This window comes from Corapipo altera, unplaced genomic scaffold (genome assembly GCF_003945725.1).
Source record: "Corapipo altera isolate COAL_440 unplaced genomic scaffold, ASM394572v1 59, whole genome shotgun sequence".
Taxonomy (NCBI): Eukaryota; Metazoa; Chordata; class Aves; order Passeriformes; family Pipridae; genus Corapipo; species Corapipo altera.
The window spans coordinates 2407176-2419585 of record NW_020884917.1 but is presented as its reverse complement, the minus strand read 5'-3'; the positions used below and the strand labels follow the sequence as shown (position 1 = coordinate 2419585).

Here is a 12410-nt window from a genome sequence, read left to right as displayed (position 1 = left end):
TGTCATATCTGAAATTGTAAGTTCCCATTCAACGATCAAAAAATAAAAGTGTTGTTGACTTAACCTTCCCCCAAATACCCCAAAACATTTGCAGTAAAAATACGTAAATAAATTCATCCAGACATGTACCATATAAAAATCTTGTACTTAGCTTGTAACACTGAAGTTGACATAATAATTGACCTACATGGCATCACTACTTATTTTAACTGGTGGCTTGCAATCAAAATCTGGCTTAAGTGGCCCTTTATCTGTGTGTGTCAAACTGGACTTCCAGGAATATCTGAAATTCTATTTTTTTTTCAATTTCTGATTTTCATTTTCCCTGCATTTTTACAAACTCTGCCACTTTACAGCTTTATCCAGCAAAATAGTAGAAATGACAACAATGTCTGATTTATTGAAGACTATGAAAATTTTAGTCAATAAAGAAAACAACATTCCCTCCATGTTCCCTGCTGTTTTGTCTAACAATGCTAATTAATTTCATGTATTAATTCATTCAGTAAATTTAACTGCTGGTAACCACTTAAGAAACTCAGAAGTCCAAGTTAAAGGTCTGGTGGGATGGTAGACTCACATCATAATAAATGTGAAAATTCTTCCAGTGCATCTTTCCACATGAAGTCTAAATTGGTCTCTTGAGTTACTTATCTTTCTTCCACTGACTATATCTGAAATCTAAGCTGACTAGATTACAGATTTAGATATCTAATTTAAGCATCTAGAATTGATGATATTAACATAGGCTTAATATTTCTAATCAAGAAAAATAAACAGGAAAAGAACAACTTCTTTTGGATGCCCAAAATACATTTTTTCTGGTTGGTTCAAGCTGAGCATTAAACTTTCAGTTGTGTTATTTTTGTATCCTACTAGCTTTTACCCGATTAGCTTTATCCATGTGTACTGAGAAGTGTCAAGTTTTACATCACAACAGTGACCACACTGTATTTCAAAAGAGAAGACTGTGAATAAAACAGCGTGCATCACTTCAACATACACTCGTTGCACAACTAAACTGTTTCTTTGCAGAAGAATTCACATCTAAATGTGAATATTTCACATTTAGACATATCATTGAACTTGATCTGGAAACAGAAGCAGAGCATAAGGAGTTAATAATCAGATCCATTAGAAGACCTTGAAGCCAGCTGGGTCCAACACATAATCATGGTTCCCAGACTGAAAATCCATTCCAAGTGATTTTTTAAGAGAGGGTGTAAACTTTCTGCCTATAATTGGTCACATTTGCTCACAATTGGTCACAAGTTATCAAACTGAAAGAATCAACTAAGAGTTAAGTTTATTTTTAGATTCTTTAGCAATGCATAGCGAAAGTGTTCTATCTCTTAATAAGATAAATATTTTTGAAATTTCTAAATGATCTCCAAATGAGATAATCTCTTAATAATTTCTTACACTGATCTCTCAAATTACAGTGTATAGGCCCAATTCAAAGCTGGATGGAGTAATTGATATTTTTACCATAAACTTCAATAGGTTTTGCATTATAATAGGGTTTTTTGATTATAAATAAAGCAATAAATTTCAGTTTGTAATAATACGGCTCACCATCTCCCTGTGTAACATGAGTGTAAAAAATGTGTTTAAAATTTAAATTTATTAGTTTAGATTAGACAAGATGTGGGGCTTTTTTCCCCCCAAAAAAGTTAAAAGGGGTTCAGGGCCACACTGTATTCTTTACCATATTCTCCTGGCTTAGCTGAACAGCTGCATTCTCCCCTCTCTTGGCTGACTCAGTGCCCTGAGTAGAACAAAATGTAAGATTCAGTGATGATAAAACTGCAAGAATCTGATTGTGAAGTGATCCTTCAGGGCAGAGATCCTGAGTTTCAATCCTTCCTCTAAAACTGATTGTACATTTTATCAGATCATTTTGTAATGTGAAATACAGAAAGTCGTTTTTATTTTAGCATTTTTTTGAGTGAATAATTTCCTTAGTTGTAAACATCCATATTTTGCTTAAGTGAGGTACTTAAGACTTTTTCTGGATCTAATTCCGAATGCCCTGAAAGCCTAATTATAGATTCCTGCATAATAGCAAGACATTATACTAAGCACTGTTTCTACATTAGAGGATGTAGGCTATTTAACTGTATTAAGAAAATACAAATATATGTGCTAGAAATTTTACTTCAGCAGAGATCACCTTAATGAGTATTATCTTCATGTTTAAAATGATGCATTAAAATCCCATAAGTACTGTACTTCTACCAATCTGAATTATTAACAAGGTGATAATCATGTTAATAATGCTGCCTCATTAGGTCTTGATATATCTTGTTAACTGCCAGTTAACTGCCTGTTTGTATGGAGGGAAAAAGTGGGTTTTGTGCTGGGGAGGGTACTAGAGAATATTTTCCTAACAGAGTTTATTATGACTCTTTCTAGTTTGTTTTTAACTGCTTTTCTAGTTAAAGATTGTGATTGCCCAGTCTCAGTCCCGCTTGTCAGTTTTACATGTCTTTATAACGCATGCAGGAGCGCTGGCATAGTATAATTAATGCATTACTGTAGAATATACCTTATTGAAAGTTCTAAATTACTAACTCAGCATGTTAATCAGTAATATGGCCACTTGAGGCAAATCTCATTTAAAGCAACAACAACAACAAACCAATGCAAAAACACAGAATGTGACTGCTTATTTTCATTGTCCTAAATATTTCTTTCAGTATGTTAATGTTCTGGGTTGTCAGAAAAGTACAAAAGGAAAGAAATATGTCTCTGCAACTCAGAAGTAACAAATGGCATAAAGACTGAGTCAGGTCAGTTTGATAAACCAAAAATCTGTCATCCATCTCTCTCAAATCTTAATGCAAGCAAGAAAACAAACAAATAAGCAAGCACTGTTGACTTTTTTTTTAACTTAGAAAAATAAAACTGTTTATTTGTTTGCAGTTTGCATCTTTAATACTGAGTACTCCTCAGAAGTTTAAAATACACAGAACAGAAATCTGTTTCCATAACATTTTCAGTCCATCTTGCAAACCTTGGAGATCTGTGTAGTTTGGCTTTCAGCTGCTGGTACTTTTCTGTCTGAAGTTTTACAAATTTATCTCAAAGAAAATGAACTTCAAGCAATCCATTAATAAGCTTGTAAGACCTAGATAACTCATCAACTTGAACTTTCCTTATGTTGTGATAGAATTTTTTTTTCATTTCATTATTTTTACAGCTTTATCTAAGGCCTCTTGTAAGAGTAATAATTAGAGCGTATTTGAGGTGGCAGAGGGGACATGCTGACAAATAAGTATTATCCTGAGTGTACCAAGTTTTATTGTTTTGATGCTGGTTGTTGGCACACAGTGAATTTTGTGCATTGGTGGATCAAGTACAAGATGCACATTTGGTGTCCTAGTCACACTAACGCCAACATGTGTGTAATCTGAAGCAGTAGGACACGTTATCTTGAAGCAAAAAAGCCCAAGGGAATTATGGTTGACATTTACATGCCACGTAAGAGGGGTTATCTGATCTGACATGCCCTGAAATTTCTATTTCATAGAAATAATAATAATAAAAAAATCTAAATAGTAATAAAAAAATGACAGTAAAATTTTACTGGTAAAACAGAATTTCTGACTTTTTTTGAAAAGGATAAACTGACATAATATTTTCACTTTCTTAACTATTATTATATTATACTCAAAATGTTCTAAATTGGGTACTTCTGCTAACATGTCAAAACATTTAACATTAAGGAGAAACAGAGTGAAATAGTGGTGTACAGGGTTTCTTCTCTCGTTCCTTCCTTCTCCTTCCCCACATTCTCAAAGCATCACTAGTCCTAAATATTCCCAGTAGCATCTTAATTTGATCACTGCAATGAATAACACTGAAAAAGTGACAATCAAAAGGTCATCTGGTTAAAGCTGAGAAAAAAATTTCTTCTATTTTCTTTCATTAGATTTTTGATGATGCAAATATGCAGAATATTCTTCTTTACATCAAATCAGCATTTTCTGATGGAAAACTGTTCCAATTTAAGCACTTTTTTGCTAGGTGGTTACAGATAATGCTCTCATCCAGTCAGTAGCTTACTGTGTGCTGATTAATTCTCTGTCAGAAAGGTTTGTTTTTTCTTCACCAAATAATTTACTGAGTCCTTTATGAAATATCTTTTAAGACTTCGCCATAGGAAAAAAATTTGAAGTTCAGTTGCTGCCTGGGAATCTGTAACTAATGAATAATACTAGTCTAATTAATGTCAAACTAATTCAAGTCCTGCAACTAGCTAGCTGAAATAATTTTCACTTCAAGTACAAATTATATTTAAAATCTATAGAGAGTTTCTAATAATACCAAACATCAATGTCTTACCAGTGCAGTGTGAATCTCTAATAAAAGCCTGGAATGAGCAGTTAAAAGAAATATGATTAGGACTTAAGAGTTATTGCAACGAAAATTTATTTTTGTTTTCCAGACTTAATCTTTTCATGTGCACTCTCATACGTACTCACATTATTTATTTTCATATAGAACCTTCCCTTAGAAAAATAATTTAAGAAGTTGATTTAGTGCACAGCAGGAGGCCAAGCTTTTTTAGAACTGGATGAATCATGGGAGAGCTCATTTATCCACACCACTGCCATGACAAGTCTGATGGAACTGGCTGCTAAGAACTACCTGGGCTGTGATTGCCACTGAATCAGTCCCTGAAGAGTCACCACCTGGAGCAAAAAAGTTTCAGAGAATGCCTAACACAATTTCCAGCTGTATTAGCTATGTAGTGACAGCCAGCAAAACTTCCTCTAAAACACCCGTTGACACCCTTTTATCTGTTTAAAAACTGCTTCCCACAACTCAGCCTAAAATGAGGAAGCTTCTGAGCATTATTAGTATGTTGTAAGTACGCTACTTAATACATGATCCTTTTTTTTCTTTGTGTTTATATTTTTCTTTTTTTTTTGCCCGCAGCCGTAGCCACATGTCAAGAGTAAATGAAAGTACAGCCCATATATTTAATGTTTTGAGCTTAAGTCCATAATGCCTGTTACACAACCTCACACCCTATATACTGGAACTCTGTAACCAGTAATTTGCACAACATCCCATTGCAAATTAGTGCTTAAGAGATACATCACCTCATCAGTGAAAGTACTGATCCAGTAAAACTGCTCCAAAGTCTTATTAGTGCCTTGTCATTTAAGGTCAGTTACAGGGGCTGTTGGAAGCCAGTGACCTCAGCTGGCAGCTCTTTTGTGGCACTATAAGGTGATAAAGCCTTCTTCCATGGCCATTTCTTAGTGGTTTTTTTAGTTGTTCTTTTTTTTTTACATTGAGGTTTCCTGATAAAACGGAGAGAAAAGATGAAAGGCGGATGACTGAGGAGTATTATGCATGTCTTTCTGTTCTTTCCTCATTAATCAAATACTAAGGGATACATTTGTGTTTGAAAGTGAAGATCTACATTACTTTTTTGGCTAGTTCTTAATACAGTTATAATCAAAAAGAATTTAATGCTTGAAATATGCAATTTAAAAGCTATAAAGAAATTAAGGGTTTACTAGACTGCAAAGAATCCCTTCTCAAACTGTAAACAGGTAATTTCGTCCCTACCAAAAGAAGGTGTTTGGGCCTCAAGTTCTGAAACAAATTCTTGGAGTCTAAAAATTGTGTGAAAAATTAAAGAAAAAAGTATTTTAAAGCATTCAGGGGTAATTTTTATTTTCATTGTGTCACTTGATCAACTCAGTTATGTTTAAATACCATTCTGTGTTGCCCATTGTGTAATTTATAATGTCATTTTGTTTGCTCTACAGAAAACCTGGATTTCTTTGTTGCTATGATAATTTTAGATATGATATTTTGAAATGTTTAAGCACATATTGTTTCACTTAAGTATATAATATGAATGTAAATTAATTTCAGTGGCAAATCTAGAGAGGAATTCAGTTCTTATATGGGGAAATAAGCTCAGATAGTTGAAATCTTCCGTAAAAGGAGTAGAAGAAAGATGTTTTTGGTTCCAATGGTCTGCCTTTTCCCTTTGGAAAATTCCCACAGGGAATTTTGTGTACCAAAGGTCTGAGAAACTGAGCCATCATTATTTGCAATTCTTTATTATACTCCTCCATATAACTTAATGTGAGGTCATTTCCTGAAAGGAGAAGCAATATGTTTTTGATTCTGAACTCACTAGCTGGCTAAAATTACCGTTTCAGAATTAGCACATCATGGAGAAGTTGATCGTACTTTTAAAATACTTCCTTGTATCTTGAGATACCTTTTATATCTTGAAGATGTCCCTGCTCATTGCAGGGGGCATTGGACTATAGGTGACCTTTAAAGGTCCCTTCCAATCAAAACTTGTGGGGGAAAAAATATCTGAGCTGGCATTGTACATTTCAGCATAGCAAACAGACATCTGAACTTGCTTTATCTGAGATAGTATAGATACTGGAAGTTCTCAAAACACAGCTATTAGGTACACAATAATTTACCTTTTTCATATTGAACTATGTCTTTATCCCAGAAAGAGGCAAAGAATTTATCTGGGGCACAAATTTGTTAGTGTCCAGCTTAAGATCTCCAAAAAGACTGACATCACTAACTTGCTAGTTGTTCTGTTCTGAAAAATAGGAGATAACTCTTGTTGCCCATTTTTTCATATGCCTTTTGTCTGCATTTATGTTTTAATTTTTGACAGTCTGGAGTCAGAAAATGCATTTCCATATTAGACTTTTCATCAATATAATTTAGAAAATTGAGATTCTAGGCTTTTCATCAGATGCATTTTGGTCTACACAGTGAAAAAGACAACAAAACATAAGCTGTTTTTATGTACTAAAGTTTGGATTCCCACAACTAAAATCACTACAGATTATGCTGAACCACATCTTTCTGTGTTTTTTGTAGTCCATCATTTTCTGTTCTACATTGGGTTTGTTTAGTTTTGTTTCAGAGATGCTTGGCAGAAGCACCTTCATCCAGAGATAATCTGCAAAGTATCAGTCACATACTTGGTTTGTATCCAAACTACCATTAATCTGTGTGGATGAAATCAAGATACCCCTGTGTATGACTATAATTACTGTTACCTGTTACTCCCCTTTAGTACTATTGTTGGTGTTTTTTCCAGTAGCAAAAATTGACAACCAGTTAGATTGGTTTTAAAACATTCTATTTAATTACAATTCTGTAGAATTGCTGCACTTTCCTGAACACTAACTAAGCTAAACAATAAGAATGGATGGATGGATGTGTTTTCTTTTAAACATTTCTTGCTGTTTTTACATTTGCACAATTTTCTCCAAGTTAGCCCTGCATTCAGATTAATATGAAGATACTTTCAGCACTTCAACTGTTTTCTCTTTTGGAGAGAAAAATATGGTTTGCTTCTTTTTCCTGAAATATAAATTGAATGGAAGTGGCTAAATCTGTACATTTCAGCAAAGTTTATTTTAATTTCTATCCAAGAAATGAAAGGAGTGGTAGCAGACCATCTCAACATTGGCTTATTGATCTTCATTTTCTATTAAGTGCATAACACACAAAGAAAAAAACCCCAAACCAAAACACAACAACCCCTGCCCACATTATGAAAAAGAAGGACATTTGAGGGACTGCAGGTGAAAGGAGCATATGTGAAGCTCTCTTTAGCCTGTGAGGAGGGGCAGGAGGAGGAATACATATATACGATATCCTGGCACATGCTTCACCATGACATGGCAGAAAAAAGTTCAATTTTTCTTGAAAAAATCATGCATTGTGTGTGCATAATTTTCATTCATGTGGATGAGAGCTATAGCAGTGCAGGGAGAAGAGAGTAGATGCCTTAGGCTGTAAGAGACACAATTATCTTTCTGACAGCAGTGAAATGGAATTTTTCACACAGAAAAGATGTAACTGAGAGCAGGAATTTAAGAAACTGTGTGCTTAAAAGCATATTGTCCGATAAAATTTGGAATTTTCAAGAACATGCTGAAATTTGTTCATTATATGACCATTCATTTCTATAGCTGTATAGAGTTTATTAGGCATAAATAATCTCGCTAAGTATATTGCTTCTTTAATACTGCTAAAAAGGCACACTAGTTGTTTTCCAAGATTCTAATAAATTGGCTCTAAAAGAGAGGAAAGTAATGGAAAATTATTTAACAGCAAAAAAGTAAAAAATATTTTTATTACAGAAACCTAAACTCAAATATTCTTTTATACTGTTGCTTAGCCATAAATCCATCCTGAGAAAATTTTTTATTTAAGTCAGTTAAATATTCCACAATCCTGTGAGTTCCAATTTGAATTTTTCATTCAAATTTTCTAACACATGAAACTTTTGCCACAAAAGATTTTTCCCAGGAATGTGAATACTTTTATAAGATATTTTAGAAATGTAAAAATACAAAGGTTTGGCTAATCTTTAAAAATAGCTATTCTGGTAATTCTGAATTCTTAATCCAGTATAGATTTCCCACCAATTATCTGTTCTAGAAGAGTCTTTATAATCCACTGTATGAAATAAGATTGAAATTGAGTAAACAAAATTGGAAAAAAGAACTCTTATTCTGTAATTGGCGTATCCATACAACTTCTTTACCTACAAGTAAGAATTTGATTATATCATTCAGTAAAGAGAAGCCTTCAGCTCGGAAAGATAAAGAGGACCTTTTTTTCACTTTAATTGAAAAAGTATACAAGATTGGGTGAGATATTTCCATAGTTAAGATATTTTCATAGGAATATGGTTTGGAATCTTCTGATAGACCCATGTCTTTTCTGTTTTGTCAGCACAGCCAAGTCTGGGCCATCTTGAACACACTCCTGTGCAAAAGACAAGGAAAAAGTTACTACTGGGCAAAATGGAGCAATGAATATTATTACGGGGAAGAGGTGTGCTTGTTTTTTGGTATTAGCAGTGTAGTTCCATAATGGCATCTACTGTTGAATTTAGACAAGATTACAGGTATCTTTCAATCACTTCAGTATGGTTATTTCTGTTAGAAGAAAGATGCATTTTGATTAAATAAATTAATATGGGATACAATGCTTCTGTCCTCTGTATAGTGGTCTAAATCAGTACTACAGTTGACATCTTTGTGACTTTGGCAGGTGTTTGAAGCTAGACTCAGGACCCTACTTCTTGGCTTTTTCATCAGGATACTGGTAGGAGTGTCAAAATGCACTTTGAAAACAGTTACCATTAAAGGCGCTGTGGGTGAAACTACCTAAAAAAAGGTGTCTACTGCCATTTCCATGCAGACATCCAGCTGCTGCAGAAGAGCAGGTCTCCACTAGATCTCATATCTTGTCTGTGAGTTCAAGGTTGATGCCTCTGAAAAATGGCGTTGTGTAACTACAGTTAAATGTGTCAATAGAACCCTACAAAATATTCTATCATTGTATTTCGGATTTAGTGCATCAAATTTTTCTCCAAATCTTTATGGAAAAGTAAAAGTTAAATGCTATGGTTCAGATTTTCATATTGCTGATAGACATGCTCAATAATAAACTATTGTTCAAGATCATTTCTATTTAATTAAAGTTGAGTTGTTTGCTTATAGTGACTGAACTCAAGGACATTTAAGTGTCTATTGAAATCTAAATATGTGCTCAGCTGTGTTGTGGAATGCTCAAGGGAATTGCAGTTACATGGACCGAGGAAGAAGCAAAAGGCAATTTTTAGCTAGATGGACAGATACAAAGAAAGAAAAATGACAATCAAAGTATGCTTAAAAAAGTGAGGAGTGTGAGCCCAGCAGTCAGAAAAATGGGTATAAAAAGAATTCAAAAGGTAAGTCTACTAATGTTTAAGTGGTGATAATTGTTAATTTTACAGAGAAAGGACCAATTTAAAAATGCAATAAAAGACAATGAAGAAGTGTTGATGTCAGAAAAAAGTTTCGGTTTAATGGATTTGACAAAAGTAGAGGGATGGAACAAAATGCAGAAAAAGGAGATCTGAGTCCTGGAAGTCACTTGTTTCAGCAGTCAGGACATACAGGAGGGAAACAATGTACAACAAACATATAATGCATATATGGACTCAGATCTTTCTGAAAGAAAATTAGGACTGACTGATGCAGTCCTCAAAAGCCAGCTGTTCTATCTACCTGCATAAGGACAACATCATTTCTTATAAATTTATAAACCTTTTTCTTACAACTTTCATTAATAGAGGTTCAGAGATGACTTCAGGAAATCTACTACAAAGCTTATCTGTCTTGGTGTTTAGAATGTTTTTCTTCATTCTTAGCAAAACCTAAAACAGAAGCTGCTGTAGAAACAGGATGACTGTAAAAGTCATGCAAAGCATGTACTTTGTAGCTGGAGATACTATAAAAAGAGTTTCAATTTTCACCAGAAATAATACAGCAATGCTTACAAAAGCAAGAGCTAAAACAATAGAGGAGAGTGCTCAGTTTCCATTAGATTCAGAAATTGCCCTGAAATTAGAGGTGAAAAGAGAACCTTGTGACGAATACTGCTTCTGCAGTCATTATTATTTGAATAATTAAAATATTCTGTAATGCTTCCTTAAAATATGTTCCCAATTCTTGGTGTTCCCTTCATGGCTATGAAAAGAAGTTCTGATTTTTCCTAATGCGAGGAAGTTGCTGACACTTTAAATTCTACTTAAGGCCTTATACACATTAGATTACTGAACCTTTGATGGAGAAAAGGCATTCTGCATGGATGGCTGAAAACAGAAGTAAAACAAAAGAGTTAAATATACATTTAATACACCGCATTTTTATTCTCAACATTTAAGTTGACCTTGGCCTCTTTTATCTTACTGTCACTAACACCAGAAAGAAGCACATCATTAGCTGACTAGAAGAGATCAGTGAGTCTTTGTGTGCTGTGGAAAGGTACAAAATATTCTACAAATAATCAAAGGCAGGCAATTGGAAAAGTGAGAGAAGATAATTTTCTTCACAGAGTGTTTCAGGGGTAATGTATAAAAAAAAATCCATAAAAACCTTTAATCTTTGACATACTTCTGGTTTGCACTTTTGATCTATCTCAGATGGGTAGCAGAGTGACTTTTTAAACTGGAGACATGAGGCAAGATCCTGTGTGGAAAGGGCTGACTGTGTTTCCTGTGACAAAAGAAAAGTCCTGTTCAGAGAGAGCAAGGAGAGAAACAGAGACAGCTGGGAGGTGGTTTTGCGTACTGTGAAGTTTAGTATGATTTCAGTGGAAAAGCAGTGCAACTCAATCAGTTCTGCCAGCTCCCAAAATAAATAAATAAAAAAAGCCCAATCACCAACCTAAGTTATCTGAGCCATAAGGCAATGATTCCCATCAGTGCTTATTAAAAATCAAAGACTATGTTCTGTGAAGTATTCATAGCTTCAGAATTTTTTTGACGGCAAAACAAAAATTTTGAAAAATGTGAGATTTTTTAGTGGTTACTAATATCTTTGTGGTTGCAACATTCATCTAGTATACTAAATATTTGTTGTACTTTTACTTAGAACAAAGACTCAAGACTGGATTTCTCTCAGGCAGACATCTTAGGCCCCCATCTATGAAGTCAAGCTCCCTTTACAGTACCATTATTCTTTGTATAACAAATTATAACTTCACTAACTCAGAATGGGAGATAGAACATAAGATTCCATAATGAGGTGATTATGACAGCTACTAATCTACAGGAGATTAAATGCTTCTGCAAATCTGAGTTGAAAGCCTCATCTCTTACCTGAGGAAGAGGACCTAGTAAATACCTGTCAGCAAAAATTCCCTTCTGGGCTTGAGACCTGCTATGACAAAAATTTCCTAAGAAACAGTGTACTACTCCTTGTGTGTATATCCTCTTCACTCATTCCTGAATAAAATTTTGACTTCAACAAATCATCATTTTCCAACAAAAAACTGTTTAGTTGCAAAATTAGCAGCCATTTCTCTTCATATACATTCTCAACTCATTCACATACGTTCCCTGTTTGAGGGAAGAGAGGATGTGACTTTTCCTCAAGCTGCCCTTAGACACAGCTCTTCCTTCTATGATTCCTTCCTTGGATTGTGTGAGAGGGTATGAGGGAGTATGGCTGGTACGAGGAGCTGAGTGACACCAAAGCTCCAGGACTTGAGGGAAAAGGAGATTTTGAGATCCCTGTGTGTAGTATAATAGACTGCAACTTCATCTAACCTTCAGCCAGGGAAACCAGGACAAGCGGCTCTGTGCAACCTCCACTTTGTAAAACAAACGTGTCTGCTCCACTAAGGGTAGATAAATAACAGTGGCTCCAAAATTAGAGAAGTAGTAGATCTGTATATCTTGTTCTGTTTTTAAAACAGAACATTAAAAAAAGCATTTCTCTGGGAAAACAATTGTTTTGAGGGAGGAATATAGAAATTTAATAAATAATATAGATAAAAAGCAACGCAAAATTTTCCTTTTTTTTTTCTTTTTGAGGAAGAAGGTTTTTAAAAAA

General features: G+C 34.3%; 1 protein-coding gene across 1 annotated transcript in view; it reads left to right on the top strand.

Moving 5' to 3' along the window:
• The window catches only part of CNTNAP2 (contactin associated protein like 2), a 1017942-nt gene that overhangs the window by 24294 nt on the left and 981238 nt on the right, over positions 1-12410 (top strand). The gene's annotated exons all lie outside the window — the stretch shown is intronic.